The sequence below is a fragment of the Schistocerca nitens genome, chromosome 11 (assembly GCF_023898315.1).
Source record: "Schistocerca nitens isolate TAMUIC-IGC-003100 chromosome 11, iqSchNite1.1, whole genome shotgun sequence".
NCBI classification, from domain to species: domain Eukaryota; kingdom Metazoa; phylum Arthropoda; class Insecta; order Orthoptera; family Acrididae; genus Schistocerca; species Schistocerca nitens.
The window spans coordinates 7,452,995-7,472,661 of record NC_064624.1 but is presented as its reverse complement, the minus strand read 5'-3'; the positions used below and the strand labels follow the sequence as shown (position 1 = coordinate 7,472,661).

Below are 19,667 nucleotides of genomic sequence, written 5' to 3'. Positions count from 1 at the left end.
GGTCTCAAACGCCGCAGCGGAGAAGGTAGAGAGAAGAGGTAAGGAAAAGAGAAGGACAAAGGAAGGATGAAGACTTACAAGCAAGGAATGAAGGCGAAGAATGTAGGATATGTACAAGCGTCCGTCTCCGGACGTAGGCACAAACCATAACCCCAGAGAAAGGGAAAGAAAGAGCCAGAGGTGAAGGGGGGGGGGGGGGTGGCGAAGATGGGGAATGGGTAAGGATGCGGAAAGGGAAGGTATACAGCCCGGAAAGGAAGGAAGGCCACATCAGCTCGGGGTCCCGTGCTCGCTACGCACGTATCCACAAAAGAGTTGTGGATCCCCTGGGGGGGACCAAGGGTGCTGTCAACTCAACGACTGCTCAGCTTGCGACAGACAGCATGGAATGGCATTCAGCCGAAGGCAGAAGACCCTGATCCATAGGTTGGTCAGGAGCAGCTCCTGCCACCAGCGATCGGCCGGTTGACCGGCCACCAGCAGTGCGCCTCGGCGACACGGAAGACGGCCGAGGGCGATTTCCGCCAGGTGGAGCTGTAGAAGGGACACGCCTTGGCGGAGAAGGAGAGGAACTGGGTTTCTTTGTAGCCTTCTTGGAAGTATGATGTTTAGATGAAGGAGGAACCGATGGTTGTGAAGTTGCGGTACGTAAAAACTCTTCACGAGTATGCTCTTTTTTCGAAGACTTGGCGTCTGACTTTTGGGCTCGAGATTTAGCAGAACCCGACGAAGGGTGAGCCATAGAGTGGGCAGGCGAAAGGTTGAACGGGCGATCTTTGCGCTGGCCGATCTGACGACCGTGGCACTAAAGGTGAGGTCGCAAGTCTGCGTGGCTGCCTCCTTTTGTTGGCCGAGGAGAGGCAAGGACAGTGCTGTATTTGCCTGTCTGAGGCAGTGGGCTGTCGACTGGCGAATAATTTTCGAGCAGCAAAGGTCGACACCTTTTCCTTCACTCTGATTTCCTGGATGAGCTTTTCGTCCTTAAAAACGGGGCAATCTCGAGAGGAAGCAGCGTGGTCACCCATACAGTTGATGCAGCGAGGGGATGGAGGTGGACAAGCACCCTCATGGGCATCCTTGCCACACGTAACACATTTGGCCGGATTGGAACAGGACTGGCTGGTGTGATTGAACCGCTGACACCGATAGCAACGCGTAGGGTTTGGGATGTAAGGGCGAACGGAAATTATCTCATAGCCTGCTTTGATTTTCGATGGGAGTTGAATGTCAAATGTCAAGAAGACAGTGCGGGTTGGAATGATGTTCGTGTCAACCCTTTTCGTAACTCTATGAACAGCCGTTACGCCCTGGTCAGACAGGTAGTGCTCAATTTCTTCGTCAGACAATCCATCGAGGGAGCGTGTATAAACGACTCCACGCGAGGAATTTAAGGTACGGTGCAGTTCCACCCGGACAGGGAAGGTGTGGAGCAGAGAGGAACGCAGCAATTTTTGTGCCTGGAGGGCACTGACTGTTTCTAACAACAAGGTGCCATTCCGTAATGTGGAACAAGACTTTACAGGACCTGCAATTGCGTCGACACCTTTCTGAATAATGAAAGGGTTGACCGTGGAGAAGTCGTGACCTTCGGCAGACCGGGAAACAACAAGGAACTGTGGCAACGATGGAAGAACTGTCTGTGGCTGAGACTCAGTGAACTTACGTTTGTGAGCAGACATAGTGGAAGGTGAGGAAACCATTGCGGAATAATCCCCCATGATTACCGGCGTCTCCGATGGCGCGCTCCTCCCTTGTGGGGGCCCTCACTGAGGGCACTCCCGCCTTAGGTGATTGTTCACACCTCAGGTCACACCTCCCGACAATGGGCACTTTCGGAAGGTATCAGCTCGGGTAATCACCCCTCCCTGGGCCTGGCCGTTACCAGGGGGTACGTATGTGTCCTACCTGTCTACCCGGGGCGGGGAATTACGCGTTACCCCGTCACCGGCTACGCATGGAAGTGCGTGGGTCGGCCTTCAGACACGCACAGGGAGGAAAAAAGAGAAAGGAAAGAAGAGGGGTCTCAAACGCCGCAGCGGAGAAAAGGGCAAAGAGAAGAGGGAAGGAAAAGAGAAGGACAGAGGAAGGACGAAGACTTGCAAGTGTTGAAAGCAAGGAATTTGTAACAGTTTCGAGCGTCCGTCTCCGGACGTAGGCACAAACCATACTCCCAGAGGGGGAGAAAGGGAAGGAAAGAACCAGGGGCGTGGAGCGGGGGGGGGGGGGGGGCGACGATGAGGGACGGGTAAGGATGCGGAAAGGGAAGGTATGCAGCCCGGAAAGGAAGGAGGGCCACATTAGCTCGGGGTCCCGTGCTCGCTACGCACGTGTCCACAAAAGAGTTGTGGACCCCCTGGGGGGGCTGGTTTACTTAACACAGAACCAGTCTCTTTGGATTTTCCGCCACATGTCTAGAGATAGTTTCGTTGTAGAAACTATTAAATGCATGTCGCATTTAAATCCGCACCAAATTTCGAGCCTCGGTAAAACTTGGTCAATCTTGGAGATTTTGCGTTCGTCTAAATTATACATACTTTTTTCGGTGCTCCTGCAGCAGCTTTTTGTCGTGTTTTTTGTACCATGGGGGATCAGTTCCTTTAATTTATTTGGTATGAATCTCTCGACAGCTGCCGGCCGCGGTGGTCTAGCGGTTCTAGGCGCTCAGTCCGGAACCGCGCGACCGCTACGGTCGCAGGTTCGAATCCTGCCTCGGGCATGGATGTGTGTGATGTCCTTAGGTTAGTTAGGTTTAAGTAGTTCTAGGTTCTAGGGGACTTATGACCACAGATGTTGAGTCCCATAGTGCTCAGAGCCATTTGAACCATTTTTTCTCTCGACAGCTGTTGATACTATTTGTTTGAACTTAAGCCACATATGGTCTTCACTTACATACTTTTGAAGGATTGGAGACTGTCTCTTAGAAAGACGTCAACCGAATTTTTAGTTGCTTTTATAAATAGATATATTTCGCGTTTAGTTTTGGTGAATTTCTTTGTTACAGAATTGAGCCTCGCTACGACTGTATCCGCCGTGATGCTCAGAATTATTTGTGGCTAAGAGGTAAGTGCGTTTTCGTAACCATTTGCAATTTGAATGGCTTCGTGAACTAATTCTTCAAAATAATTTTTAAAAAAGCATTTAGAACGATTACGGAACTTGTTTTCTATCTACAATATGGTCTGAAAATAAATTTTTGTCAACATACGGAAGGTAGACTGAAATCACTGCCAGCTGTAATTGTATTTGTAGGGCACCTATTTGTGATGAGACTCAAGTTTTCTTTGAACTGTTCAGCAATTGTTTCATCTGACACCGGGGGTCGGTAAAAAGAGCCAGTTATCAATTTATTGCGGTTGTCCAATATAACCTCTGCCCATACTAAGTCACAGGAACTATCTGTTTCAATGTCGTTTGTGAGCTGGAACACGCATTACATTGTTTTTCCTTAAGTTGTGCATCTTGCTTCTGTTTTAGTGTAGATCATTAAAATCACGGCTTTTCCCTCCAAAACCTAGGATGCTTTCTCTGTGACCCTGTAAATACCAGAGGTAAAAAATGTAGAACAACAACGTACGTTACAAGCACAGCATTCTGTATTACTTTATTTCCTTATTTCTAACATTTTAAAATTGTAACGTCGACACGTCAATCACAGATGTTCTTACCTTTATTTAGTGAACGAATTTTCAGTCATGTTTTGAACATTGTCCCGCTATACTTTACTAACTAATGTTTCGCCGCAAGGGATATCGCATTTTAGAGAGTAGGGATATCGCATTTTAGAGAGTAAATTAATATGGAGTATGTCGTTCTTCTTTTCAAACATTGACATACCCATTTCTTCTTTCCTTGTTGTCTTTTCAGCATGCAGTTGTAGTAATTAAAGTAGGCACAAATGCAGTGATAAAAAAGAAATGATTAGCGTACATTCGCATTCTCTTTACATCGTTCCTTTCTTGTTGCTCCCATGGCGACGAATTGTTTCTATCGCAATCAGTAAGCGTGAAAGGAAGCTACCGTACAGACATACGAATCTATATTTATATTTGGCAGAACTAATTACATACTGGCATAAGCGTCGGTATTGCTTTCATTTCCCAAAAGTTATTAATACTTCGATTTCGGAAAAGGAGCTCTGTATTTGGCCAAGATGTCGAGGAAGAAGGTCCCTTACGTACTGGTTGTACCGAGTAAGATGTGGAGACGGCGGTTTGAAAGCGGACAGAATAAGTACGAGGAAGGGCGTCCCTTACCTGAGGGATCGCTACCTGGTGAAGTGGCAGGCGTGGCAAATGTCCGGCGTGGCATATGTCCGGCGTTCGTCCAGACATCGCTATATGAGTAACGAACTGAAGAATCCCGGGAGGGTGAGTACGTGCAGCAGGGGAGGGGCGGGGGGGGGGGGGGGAGGGGCGGGGCGGAGCGCAGCGACCAGCAGTGAGCAGCGCGCACCAGCCCGTGCTCTCGCGGTCAGCGTAGCCGGGTTCGATCCCCGGCCGAGTCTCTCGGCTGGCGCCCGTCACCTCACCCCATCTTCACCTCTGCCCGACTGCTGAGGCAGCTCTTCCTGGTGGCTGGGGGACTCTACTGGGAGCGTCGTGAAGTCAGTGACGAGGGAGCAGCACTAACGAAGCGCAGGACAGGAGAGGAGAGGAGAGGAGAGGAGAGGCTGACTCACAGTCGACCAAACACTTTTATAACCGGAACGATAAACGATACAATTTGTGTTGTCAAACTACGCCAACATACGAACAATCACATCTTTCATATGAGCTGAAGGAAACATTCTTCCACCTGAAAACTTCATGTGGCCTACACATTTTTTTATGGCCCGATGTTTTACGCATCAGTCTGAAACATCGCTGTCGAAGATATGAAGCGTACGGAATCTACCATTGTGAATCCAACAGTACGCTCTCACCCGCGCAATCGTAATTCGTTAATTGCTCTACTGCAACACATGTCTCGTGCAACAACCAAATCTAAACGGGAAGTGGTACCGAATTAATACTGTGATGGGGAGTGCAGTAAGACTGAGTAACCGCCTGCACCACGTTGCGGTATTTGGAGGAGGGTAGTGTGCGCACTCTCGGCCTCGCCGCTGCGCACTTCCCTGCCGCTGACGTCACCGGCTGACCCTGAGCTGGCGACACGCAGTTAGCTGACCTGCGGTGCGCGGACGCCCGCTTCCTGCGGCCAGACTGCTGTTTCGCAGCGCCAGCGCGCCTCCTCCAGACTTACGGGCTTGCAGCGAAATGAGCACGAGGGCGAAATCCGGAATTCGCGAGCGGAACTGGCATAAACGGGTAGTATTATGAAGAAAAATCGGCACTTCTGCAGTTTAGGGAGTAAATGCCTGATCACGAGGAAAGTACCTATTTTTCGAGGAAACGCGTATTTCTCAATTGCTTATTGAGTTCGAAAGCACATATATGCACGGAATACCAAAACATTTTTTATTTCAAAAATTGTGTGTTACAATCATATCTGATGCGTTTCGTACGGATGCAAAAAAAATAGATCAATTAACTGCCTCAAAAAAAATTTTTTTTATCAGGAATGATGTATTGCATATGTCTGCACGGAATTACAAAATCATTTTTTTTTGCAAAAAAGATGGAATTAATAACAAAATTTTCTCAAAAAATCGTATTTGTTTATTTTGCACAGATATACATTAAAGCTCGAATCACAGATTAGATAAAAACAGCTACCTCAAGTTAATTTGCGGCATTGCGATAGATTTTTCGAACACGCTCAATGACACTGTGGAATGTATTTTTCCCAAAACGTTGACGTCAGAGAAATTCCGCCGGGTACTTATTCAGCAGAGCACGGTGAGTTCCGAAACGCCTTTTATTTTTTTCTTTAGCTTTTTGCCAGACTGACTCCACGTGATTTGTGGTATCGTTTGTAAAGGGATCGACAAAATAAAGCGAATGATTGACAGATGATTGTAGCCCATGTTACCTATGGTGTTGTAAGCTTGCCACAAATCGGAAACTACTGTGGTTCCAGGCAAAATATACTGTTGCAGCAAATGCGTAGCATCACGACGTGGCACAGCAACCATAAAGCTTTGCTTTGTCTCAACGTCAGGACCCATTGCTCCCGCACACTATGACCTTTACTTTCTCCTGACGAAGCAGCTCTCGTCTACTTCAACAGTATGGCCAGGGCCGCCCAAAACTATTGGCTCAATTACGAAATATTCATGGCAGATATCCCTACAAAATTGGCACCAATCGACCACAGTCTGCTCACTGCCAATTTTGAGCTCCCTCATTAAAAACTTTTGCTTATTGAGTTCGAAAGCCCACATCTAAGACAGTCGCAAAATTTTACAAATGTCCGAATGACTGCCAGCAATAAATGACATTTTCCTGACTGAACATTTCATTCTGCAGGCCCTGCCAACGGAGCAGCGCCAAATTTCGCCATCTTTCCCCGTAGTTTTCTCCTGTGTATCCAACACAATTCCCATTTTCACACACCATATCGTTCTTCAAAAGACCTTGTTGCCTAGCCCATTGTATAGAACTTTGGGTGTTCTCCGTAACATGGTATAAATCTTCCATTACAAAGTCACTCACATCTCGAAAATTTCTTGCCATTTTGGCACACACAGTGATATACGATAATTCAAAACAGACAGCCTCAACAGAAAAATATAGGTTGTTGGGCGCACTGATCAAGATATATATAACTGTGAGCAACAGGGACATATACCATATGCAACAATATGCAAAGCCAACTATAGCTATCATGGTTAGGATGTATGAAACTGTAAGCTTTACCTACGGGTAAAGACTGTGAAGAAATATATTAAAGAGTCTGCAGCATATTGGCAAGTTGGTCGAAGCAGACAGTTAATTGATTTTTTTTTTTTGCATCCATATGAAAATAAGTACTTTTTTGGTATTCCGTGCATATATATGCTTATATCTTCAGAAATACGCGTTCCCTTCAAAAATAGGCACTTTTCTCGTGATCAGCGCATGGGCACTATAAACTGCATAAGAGCCGAAACATCGTGTTGAGCATAATAGTATTTTAGTTGATACTAGTGCCCTCCGTGGTACTATCCGCCGGCAATTACGACAGTATCACATCGGTTGCATTCCAGGGCTCCGTACATTAAACACGAGGCAATTTTATTGAGAAGAAGACCAAGTCCGAAGTATGCTGCCTATTTCTTCGGGTGTACTTTCTTTCACGGTTTCACTTCTAAACAGGAGTAACATTTGTTTCGTAACTGAGCATTTCTGAGCGAACTCTTCAATTTTCTTTCATTTCTATTCGGCCATTTAGTAGCAAGCTGGACCTATTCTGCCTGCATAGCCCGAGTAAGTCTGAGATACACGTTGCCGCCTCTTCGGGTCACTAGAGCAACTTTTTTTCAAAGTAAACTGAGCACATATTGGTAATTAGAGTAGTATACACTTCACCGCTCTTTACACTGAATTTGACGTATTGCTACCGGCAAAAGTTGCAACATCTTTTTGTAAACAAAGCTACCACAGTTCGGAGAACAGGGCGTCGTTCGTGGAACGTGTTGTGACCCCAAGTACAGTCACCCTACAAACTATTCGACCGACCGTGGCGCATAGACTGTAATACAGTCATACAAATATTGCTGCGAAACGAATAGCAACTATTTCCTTACATCGGTTGATTTCTACACTTGGCAATAAACCGGTCTTCACCTCTATTTGTGACCAAACGCACGCTACGTAAGACCGTCAAACGAGTCCTCCCCCACTGGGCAACAGCCGCGCCGACACACGGCCTGTCGCGTTCGTTCGTGTTCCATCCAGCCCACCGAACAGCTGCCTCTCCGGTCTGGAAGCCGTTCAGTCATACTCACGCCATATAGGTCGAGAGCGTTGCGAAACTATAAACGAAGAGATACGTGCCTCAGGTTGTTTCGACGAGGAAAGTGTTTTGGAGAAACCGCCGGTACACACAGAAGTACAGTTACGAGTATTACACACACGTTCAATCGGAGCAGAAAGTACGAAAACGAATCGCGAAGCGGTCGTGCTGCAGTTCTGTCCGAGATGGAGAAACGACAGCTACTTCGAGAAGACATCAAAAATTCGAAACTGAGCGCCCCACATCTCGCTACTGATTTTCGTGTGCGTACAGGAATGCCTGTTTCTGCACGAACAGACCGCAGAAAACCGTACGTCAGTGAAGTGAAGTGAGTAGAAGAAAGCGCGTTGCATTTCAAAGGGAACATAAATCAGGTGCGTTTGATTTCTGCAGGAAGATTGTATTTACTGACGATAATGGATTTGAGCTGTTTACGTGTAAAGGGCGCGTAACAGCGTGGAGGAAAAAGAATTGTGAACTTGAAGAGAGAAATGTAATATCTCCAGTTACACATGGTTTCAGTACATGTGTGAGGGTGCTTATTGATGGCATTATGGACCACAAGATGCACCATAAATACCCTAAAAACAGTACTGTGAATCATATGGGTATTATATTTTCACACAAGACATTCATTCAAAACGTGCTGCTCTAACTGTGGCTGGTGTATAACAGGCCCCACTGGGTGCAGACACCCCAGACACTAATCCTATCGACAATTTGTGGCATTTGCTCGACCAAAACATCACGTCAGACATCCAATAGAATTGATCGACAGACCGCTCTCCAAGAGGAATGCCGTAAAATTACAGTGCAAACAACAGAATCTCTGGTGAAATCCATTCCAAGAAGAATGCCAGCGATTATAGGAGGAAAGGAGGCCCTACTGACAACGTTCTATTTTCAAAGTGTGATTTACAGTACTGCAGACGAATACTAATTTTGCGCCTTACATTGCCTATCTGTACTTCTGAATGCTTAACCGTGTTTATTCACGCAGCAAACCTGTGTTTCTTTACTGCATTCTCATTTTCACTGATCAATAAGGACGTGCTTGTACCTGCTTCGTTCCAATCCGCCAGTTTTCGGCCCTTTATACACCCTTAAACATACGATCACGTATTAGACGAACACTATGCGGAGTCACTGTGTCACCGGATAGCCGACATTCCGTGTCTGCAGCTCCGAGCACGTTTAGACTAGACTGTAAATACAACACGACGGTATCTTCGGCTTTAAGAAAGATTTCGACACCTCAGCGGCACATTACGCAGCATTTTACGGCCTGAGGTGTGCATGACGTACGTCAGACGGCGCCTACATTCTTAGACCCAAATTCCACGAATTACGTTGCATTTATTCCTAAAATATGAAGCACAATTAAGGAAAATAATTAAAAGGTAACTGTCATTGTGACACACACACGCACACGCACACACACACACACACACACACACACACAGAGTGGTCCATTGATAGAGACCGGGCCAAATATCTCACGAAATAAGCGTCAAACGAAAAGACAAAAAAAACGAAACTTGTCTACCTTTAAGGAGGGAAACAGATGGCGCTGCCATAGGTCAAACGGATATTAACTGCTTTTTTTTTTTAAATAGGAACCCCCATTCTTATTACATATTCGTGTAGTACGTAAAGAGAGATGAATGTTTCAGTTGGACCACTTTTTTCGCTCTGTGATAGATGGCGCTGTAATAGTCACAAACAAATGGCTCACAATTTGAGGCGAACAGTTCGTAACAGGTAGGATTTTTAAATTAAATACAGAACGTAGGTACGTTTGAACATTTTATTTCGCTTGTTCTAATGTGATACATGTACCTTTGTGATCTTATTTCTGAGAATGCATGCTGTTACAGTGTGATTACCTGTAAATACCACATTAATGCAATAAATGCTCAAAATCATGTCCGTCAACCAGAATGCATTTGGCAATACGTGTAAGGACATTCCTCTCAACAGCGAGTAGTTCGCCTTCCGCAATATTCGCACATGCATTGACAATCCGCTGACGCATGTAGTCAGGCGTTGTCGGTGGATCACGATAGCAAATATCCTTCAACTTTCCCCACAAAAATAAATCCGGGGACGTCAGATCCGGTGAACGTGGGGGCCACGGTATCGTGCTTCGACGACCAATCCACCTGTCATGAAATATGCTATTAAATACCGCTTCAACCGCACGCCGAGCTATGTGCCGGACATCCATCGAGTTGGAAGTACATCGCCATTCTGTCATGCAGTGAAATATCTTGTAGTAACGCCGGTAGAACTTTACATGGGAAATCAGTATACATTGCACAATTTAGATTGCACAATTAGTAGCAGCCATCGTGGATTTTCCGTTGCCCAGTAGTGCATACTATGCCGGTTTACGTTACCGCTGTCGGTGAATGACGCTAAGTCTACCGCGTGCAAAAAATCTGTCATCGTCCCGTAATTTCTATTGTGGCCAGTGGCAGAACTATACATGACGTTCAAAGTCATCGCCATGCAATTCCCGGTGCGCAGAAATATGGTACGGGTGCAATCGATGTTGATGTAGCATTCTCAACACCGACGTTTTTGAGATTCCCCATTCCCGCACAATTTGTCTGCTACCGACGTGCGGATTAGCCGCGACAGCAGCTGAAACACCTACTTGGGCATCATCATTTGTTGCTGGTTGTGGTTGACGTTTCACATGTGGCTCAACACTTCCTGTTTCCTCAAATAACGTAACTATCCGGCGAACGGTCCGGACACTAGGATGATGTCGTCCAGGATACCGAGCAGCATACTTAAGACACGCCCGTTGGGCATTTTGTTCACAATAGCCATACATCAAAACGATATCGACCTTTTCCGCAATTGGTAAATGGTCCATTTTAACACGGGTAATGTGTCACGAAGCAAATACCGTTCGCATTGGTGGAATGTTACGTGATACCACGTACTTATGCGTTTGTGACCATTATAGCGCCATTAATCACAAAGCGGAAAAAGTGGTCCAACTAAAACATTCATATTTCTCTACGTACTACACGAATATGTAATAAAAAAGGGGGTTCCTATTTTTAAAAAAACGCAGTTGATATCCCTTTGACCTATGGCAGCGCCATCTAGCGGGCCAACCGTAGCGCCATCTGGCTAAATGAGTGTTCCTATTTAAAAACGCAGTTCATATCCGTTGGACCTATGGCACCGCCATCTAGCGGGCCGAAAAGGTGCTCTACACGTTGGCTGAAAACACTAGGCGACAGAAACTAAGGAACAAATGGCTCTGAGCACTGTGGGACTTAACAGCTAAACTAAGGAACAGACACTACGGGTTCTCGACGTCGAAGTCCCCGAGTAATGCGTTCGTCTAGGAGCGATGTACCGGCAACACTTGTACGACGTCTTCTGGCGACGTGAGACACATTACTCGGCAAACTTTCTCGGAAGAATTCGTCAAATTCGCCGAGAAGTGTACTTCCGCACTGCTAAACTGGCAGGTCTCCAGTAGCGGAAAAGTTGTCCTCGCCTCTGAGGCGGCACAGAATGGCCACCTCACGTCAGTCGCGACCGGGTAACGTAATTCACGCACGTGGTCACGTCTGCACTGGTTCACGCTAGGCCAGAATGCCAGCGTGAGAGCCGCGCCGCCCTGCCGCTGTATGGGCGGCGGGTGCGGAAGTGGGGGAGGCGGGGCGGCCAAAGCCGCACCCTCCGGCAGCGGTTGCCCCCGCGTGCCGCCCCACGGCCTCACGCTCCCGCAACAAAAGAAGGCCACTACTTAGTGTTACTTAAGCATCGATAGCCGACACACTATTGATGTTCTTCAAAACTATTCATACGCGCCAAAGAAACTGGTATAGCTATGCGTATTCAAACACAGGCTAGACGCAAACTGAGACGCGTATAGCAAGACGCAGCGCAGCACGCGTTTTCGTAAGTTCACAGGTTCAAATGGGACCGCCCGAACTGCGACGCGACGCGACTGGGACGCGACGCGCGTCTGCGCCAGGTCGCGTGGCGCTCTGGTTGCGGCACAGTTTCTCGCGCCGCGCGAGCACTGAGGCAGGGATGGAGGGGGGAGGCAGTCCTGCCGTATGTCCACTTGGCATGGCGCATATGGCCAGTGAAAGTACTGCCCATCCGAAAAATATGGCCTTTCTGTATACTGTATTTTACTGTCACTGAGTAATGTTTCGTTTTTCGCCGTTTAAGCGCTCCATCTATTTTCGTTAGTACATAATAGTTTACAGTTACATACATCTGTACAGTTCTTTCGTTTTGTTTATTCTTTCATCAAGAACAATGCACAGTTCAATAACTGGTGAGCCATTAGCAATTCTGATTATATTTTCTGCCTCCACAATGTTTTCAGACCGTAAGAACAGACAGACGATTCATCCTGAAGGTGGTGATTAAGGAAGTAAGGAATATTATAAAATCACGTGATTTCGAGGCAAGGCAGGAAAGTAAAACATGGTTATCTACTCGTTGCCTGTTATGCTGACGTATCTCTACGATCTGTTGCAAAAAGTCGAAAACGTGTAATTTCCACAGATATGACCCCATTGTGCATCTGGAAAAAATCGTCCAAAGGAATGTAGTACGTAAGTTCCACTATCGTTATTTGGATACTGATGTAATAAGAGACATTACTCTATGTACAGGTGGACATCACATTTCCACTGCAAGCTAGAAACAGTCGAAAAACAGTCCAAATAATCATGTTTTCATTGGCTCGCCATGTTGAGAGAAACGATTTCAATTGTTGCATACATAGTATCAGCATTAATAAACTAATTATGCAACAGGCTACACAAATAAAAAAAAATGTCGGTATTATTACGAAAGTAGGAGTTTCCTGAAAGAGTGTGGTAATTAAATACATTTAATTTGTTGAAATGTATTTCTGACAAAGGTACCTCTACTTTCATGACAATGTTTTTCGAACTATCGCTCACAAGGCACAAATGGCTACCTTCCGCATTACTTTCGTGCGCATTATGCTCAACTGCTGACAATGCACTGACCATTGTGTTGTGCGACATATCATTTTTTTATTTTTCTCAGTAAGAACTATTTTATTCGCGAACTGCACATTGTGAGTTTTGCAAGCCGTATGTGAGTAACCAGCATCTGGCATGTTCCTATCATTCCGCCTGAAAGAACGTTCGTCATTAATTTAAATCATCCTCAGATCAAGAGAAGGAATAAAATCCTTTGGCAAGTTTCTATTCCAGTCGCTCAGTGTTAAAAATACCGATGGGTTATGGGGATTCAACCAAAATTGCAACAGAATTGGCAGTCTTTGTGTGAGTTGTTAAAGTTTTCTGATTCGAAGAAACATCACCATTTATGAGTAACGTCCACATTTCTTGTTCACAGGTTTAATAGTACTTCCATTGTCAAAACAAAGCGTAATTAGCACAAACTCATCTCACAGCAGCTACTGCGACAGAATTCTGCCTCATTAAACAAGTAATTGGCAACAAAGACCTCAATAGCTTACGAAACTTTGGAGTAACATAAGAGAAGAAATTTGATGTTTATTTTCATACTAGGGAAACCTTGTTTCACTATATCAATTCTTTTATCTCGGCGGCTCGCGCATGCCCGCCCAGACGCGGGAGATTGCTGCGTTGCCAGTTGTACGGCCCAAGAGAAGCAGCGCCATAGTATACTACAGTTCGCAAGCTTACGTTTACGGGGGAGCGCGCAGTTCATGAAGTAAAGCCACCACGGCCGCATTGACCCTTTCGCTGTTGCAGAGACGTGCTCCCCGCATTCCGCGCTGTGCGCGATTTTGTCATCACTGCACTGCTCGCCTGTGCTGACACGTGGTGTTCCGACTGCTTTGACACTCTTATCATTCGATTTCACATAAACTGTTTGGCCCCAAAATTTGGTTTTTACACATGTTCTTGACTGATACCTTCCCCCCATAAATGACTTAATTTTGTTTCGATGTGCAGCATTAAATGTAGTAAACCATTGCACGAAATTTTGAAGACTTTGCAGAGGTAAAAGTCCATAGCGTATACTTTCCGTATGGTCGATTTTAGTTGCCACAATGTTGAGAATGAAATGTGGACAAGATATCTATATTTCATATAAAATTTACTGTATAACAATATCTCATTTCATTTAGGTACCTGATAGGTGTCGTATGTAATACTGAGAAATATTCCGTCTTTCGCGACTGAAATAAAAGTTTTATTTACACCGGGCGCGTTTGACTGTATTTTAAAGGACTTCAATCAATCAAAAGGAAGTAGACAAATTACAAAAAATGGGTCAAATGGCTCTGAGGACTATGGGACTTAACATCTATGGTCATCAGTCCCCTAGAACTTAGAACTACTTAAACCTAACTAACCTAAGGACATCAAACAACACCCAGTCTTCACGAGGCAGGACAAATTACATTAAACAAAACTGTGGACTTACAAAAGCATGTCCCCAGTTAAAATGAACATCCTTTATAACATAAACAGTGTTTATAAACTGGGAAATATTCCATCTTTAGTGACTGTAATAAAACTTTTATTTATACCACAGTCATTTCGCTTTTTTCCAAAACGTTCTGATTAAAACAAAGTTGGGGAACTACACAAAACTGAATTGTGGATGTATAAAACATAGAACTAAAATTATTGTCAGTGAGGCACCATGCGCAAACAATTTGTGTTTGTCACAACGGACAGCAAATACTTGCCAAAACATATATCAGTCGACGAAAACATTGAATATGACGTTGCCAAAGCAGCGAAGCAAAGAACTGCGTCAGACAATCAAGTAGCTCGGCAACGTACGAGCCGAAATTCTGCTCTCAATAATACTTTTAATACTGTCGCGAAAGAATATAGCTCAATATGAACAGTAAAACAGCGACTGCGGAAGGGAAGATATACAAACAAAACAGATAACATGAATTTTGTATGTGTGCCTTTTCATTGTTTTTAATTGATGTGAAAAGAAATACTGGAGGACGAAATTAGAAAAACCGAGAACTTATGATTATAATGAAGAGACAAAGCACTAGAATTTCAAAAAATTACATTGAAATTCATGCAGTTGGATACTTTGATATTGTTTATAATTAAAGAAAATATCAAGCTCCGAACAAGGTTTTTTTTTTTTTTAATCTCATTTTGTTCGTGTTTGTTCGTTGCATCTGCTCGTGGCATACGTCGCAAGACACCAGTTTCGGTTCGTCGTTGATCAATTAACTCAGTTTTTTTTATTTCAGAGGGCAGATAACCCTCTGACCGAACACGCCGAGTTAAGTGTGCCGGCATCAAGGTTTGAACTCAGCACCTTTTGCGTAGCACCTATGCACCTTAACCATTATGCCAACGCAGCTCGTCGGTGAACAGAACTCCTGGAGGACTCTAAAAAGGACGCAAAATACCGACAAACGCTGTTGGTATGACTATGAATTACTCACGTTTCGTCGAAGTACAATAGGAAATAAACAATTACCGCTGTTCTTTATTGCGAAAAAAGCGGTTTGTGAGAATGATACAAACACCTTTCCTTGCTATCGCCTGAATTAGTAGGCTTATTGCTTGTTTGGTTTAATTAATAGAATATGAAGCAATTGGTATAAAGAATGCTTTTTCCAAACATTCTATAAAAGTCTGCTATCATGACATTGCTTTTGTTCAATTACTTTATTTATGACTGAACGTTTCTAAAACTGAAGACACTCGTCCGTGCTCTGCACTGCAGTCGAGCTCTGGCAACGTCGTTCTCTGTTCATTGGATGACTGTGTTTTGTGGCGTCAGATGCGCAGAACGAACCTAAACTCGGCCGCCGTCGTAAATGACGCGCACTATGGCTGTCGATAACTCTTAAAAAATTAGTGACTGGAGTGAAAAAAAAATGATTTGCGCTCAGCCCGACATCGGTTACTGCTGCTACAAGGGCAGGTTAACAACAGTGAAGTGAGTTGGGACGTGGTGTGACAGTCGGCGGACTAGCCACGGGACAAAGCATCTCCGAGGTAGCGATCAAGTGGGGTTTTCCCCGAACGAGGATTTCACGAGTGTACCGTGAATATTAGGAATCCAGTAAAACAACATCCGAAAACATTCGCGCGTCTATAGAAGAAGATTTCATTATAAACGACCCGATAATGACGATAGTGCAGAGGCTAATAATTGATCGTTAGTTTATCGACGTTTACGTAACTAGTCCTACCTGTTGCGTCCACGAATACGCCTGCCCTGCTGTAGGAAAGCGACTGAGCGCCGCCTCGCAAGAGACTGTTCTAGAAGAGGAGGGGCGGCGGCTGCGACGTCACGTGACCCCCCCCCCCCCCCAACACCAGCAGCTGACGCAGCGAGCCGTCACGTCCGCGCCTCGTGCACTATTATTCTCTCTCTCTCCAAGAACGGAGCAGCCTCCACGCTTCCCGCGACAGAACACTGCATTCCGAATAAACCAACTCCCTGTACGTCCGCTCAGCCCCTCTCAGCGCCATTTTGACAGCTAAGCCGTAACGATCCAGCGTTTGCTGCCACTCTGCTGCTGATGCGTACGGGCGGGGCAGTTCTCTGCCAGCAGCCACTGCAGTCTGACCTGAAGCTACACCACCGCTGCTGCTTTCGTGCCAGCGCTCTCCGAGGCCACACCTGTGGACTCTGCGCTACGGATTCAGTGGCCGAGTCTCCCTCTGCTGTCCGTGTTACGCTCCTTCACTTTGAGAATACTGTTTTATCGTGTTTGATTAGATAGTCACAACGAAATTGGAAGGGAAAATTATTTCGCTACAGGAACAGCGCAGACGAATTTGTTTCGCCACCTGGCACATCCTTAAATGATGACAGTTATCGAAGAGGTAAAGACAATTGTAGAGACTCCATCTTTAGCTTAAGGTCCTGCTAGATATACGTTTCATTGAAACAAATGTCGGAGGTGGCCGAAGCCTCTTCCAGCGATGGCAGACGATAATACTTTTCCGCGTGTTGGACGTAAGTGGTGTGAACGCGTTTGTCCTTCACAATTCCTACAAAAACTATACTCAGGTGAGCCGCTTTGATTTTTTGATGAATCCTGCAAACTCGTTGCTCACGGCACAATAAAGAGCGAGTCAACCATTACCGCATAGACGGCGAACTTTGTGCACAGGAAACCTCTGAGAAGAAAATTAAAACCTGAAAATCAGTAGTGTAGTTTTTTAATGTTTAATAAAGCTTTTAATGTCTTATTACATGATGATAAAAAACAGTACCGGCCATTAAAATTGCTACACCAAGAAGAAATGCACATCATAAACGAGTACTCATTGGACAAATATATTATACTAGAACTGACATCTGATTACGTTCTCACGCAATTTGGGTGCATAGATCCTGAGAAATCAGTACCCAGAACAAACACCTATGGCCGTAATAACGGCCCTGATACGCCTGAGCATTGAGTCAAACAGAGCTTGGATGGCGTGTACAGGTACAGCTGCCCATGCAGCTTCAACACGATACCACAGTTCGTCAAGAGTAGTGACTGGCGTATTGTGACGAGCCAGTTGCTCGGTCACCATTGACCAGACGTTTTCAATTGGTGATACGCCAATATGGCGATGACGAATACACGCTTCCAATGTGCGTTCACCGCGATGTCGCCAAACACGGATGCGACCATCACGATGCTGTAAACAGAACCTGGATTCACCCGAAAAAAAAAGACGTTTTGCTATTCGTGCACCCAGGTTCGTCATTGAGTATACCACCGCAGGCGCTCCTGTATTTGATGCAGCGAGAAGGATTACCGCTGCCACGGTCTCCGAGTTGATAGTCCATGCTGCTGCAAACGTCGTCGAACTGTTCTTGCAGATGGTTGTCGTCTTACAAACATCCCCATCTGTTGACTCAGGGATCGAGACGTGGCTGCACGATCCGTTACAGCCACGCGGATAAGATGCCTGTCATCTCGACTGCTAGTGATACGAGGCCGTTGGGATCCAGCACGGCGTTCCGTATTACCCTCCTAAACCCACCGATTCCATATTCTGCTAACAGACATTGGATGACGACCAACGCGAGCAGCAATGTCGCGATACGAAAAACCGTAATCGCGATAGGCTACAATCCGACCTTTATCAAAGTCGGAAGCGTGAGGATACGCATTTCTCCTCCTTACACGAGGCATTACAACAACGTTTCACCAGGTAACGCCTGTCAACTGCTGTTTGTGTATGAGAAATCGGTTGGAAACTTTCCTCATGTCAGCACGTTGTAGGTGTCGCCACCGGCGCCAACCTTGTGTGAATGCTCTGCAAAGCTAATCATTTGCATATCACAGCATCTTCCTGTCGGTTAGATTTCGCGTCTATAGCACGTCATCTTCGTGGTGTAGCAATTTTAATGGTCAGTAGTATATAGCCAACAGAAAAAATTAGACTGCAGGGTATTTGAGTTTTCAGAGCATTAAAATTATTATGAAATATGCTGAGAAATCCTTGGGTAACAGAACAGATATTGAATTTAATTGATGAGAGAAAATATAAAAATGCAATAAATGAAGCAGGCAAAAAGGAATACCAACGTCTCAAAAATGTGATTGACAGGAAGTGCAAAATGGCTAACCAGGGACGGCTGGAGGAGAAAGAAGTAAGGATGTAGAGCCATATTTCACTAGGGGTAAGATACTGCGTACAGGAAAATTAAGAGAGATCTTTGGAGGAAAGAGAACCACTTGTAGGAATATCAAGAGCTCAGATCGAAAACCAGTTCTACGCAAAGAAGGGAAAGCAGAAAGGTGGCAGGAGTATGTAGAGGGTCTATACAAGGACTACGTACTCGAGAGCAATATTATAGAAATGGAAGAGGACGGAGGTGAAGATGAACTGGGAGATACGATACTGCATGAAGAGTTTGACAGAGCACTGAAACAGCTACGTCGAAACAAGGCCGCGGTAGCAGACAACATTCCATTAGAACTACTGATAACCTTGGGAGAGCCAGATTTAAGAGCAAGATTTAAGAGACGGGCTAAATACCCCCAAGACTTCAAGAAGAATATAATAATTCCAATCCCAAAGAAAGCAGGTGTTGACAGGTGTGAAAATTACTGAATTATTAGCTGAAGTCACGGCTGCAATATCCTGACACGAATTCTTTACAGACGAAAGGAAAAACTGGTACATGCCGACCTCGGGAAAGACCCGTTCGGATTCCGTAGAAATGCTGGAACACGTGAGGCAATACTGACCCTACGAATTATCTTAGAAGATAGATTAAGGAAAGGCTAACCTATGTTTCTCGCATCTGTAGACTTAGAGAAAGCTTTCGACAATGTTGACTGGCATACTCTCTCACAAATTCTCAATGTGGCGGGAGTCAAATTCAGGGAGCGAAAGTCCGGAACCGTGCGACTCCTACGGTCGCAGGTTCGAATCCTGCCTCGGGCATGGATGTGTGTGATGTCCTTAGGTTAGTTAGGTTTAAGTAGTTCTAAGTTCTAGGGGACTGATGACCACAGCAGTTGAGTCCCATAGTGCTCAGAGCCATTTGAGCCATCAGGGAGCGAAAGAAAATTCACAATTTGTACAGAAACCAGATGGCAGTTGTAAGAGTTGAGCATCATTAAAGGGAAGCAGTGGTTGGGAAAGGAGTGAGACAGGGTTATGTTAATCTGTATACTGAGTTTGCAGAAAAGGAAACAAAAGAAAAATTTGGCGTAGGGATTAAAATCCATGGAGCAAAAATGAAAACTTTGAGGTTTGCTGATGACATTGTAATTCCGTCAGAGACATCAAAGGACTTGGAAGAGCAGTTGAACGGAATGGACAGTG

General features: G+C 45.3%; 1 protein-coding gene across 1 annotated transcript in view; it reads right to left on the bottom strand.

The window, feature by feature from the left end:
• The window catches only part of LOC126213579 (serine/threonine-protein phosphatase 6 regulatory ankyrin repeat subunit A-like), an 84,914-nt gene extending 68,780 nt beyond the window's left edge, over positions 1–16,134 (bottom strand). Inside the window, exon 1 of the mRNA XM_049941426.1 lies at positions 16,073–16,134. The gene's annotated coding sequence lies outside the window, so the exon portion shown is untranslated. The remainder of the gene's footprint in view (positions 1–16,072) is intronic.
• Positions 16,135–19,667: the final 3,533 nt, after the last annotated feature.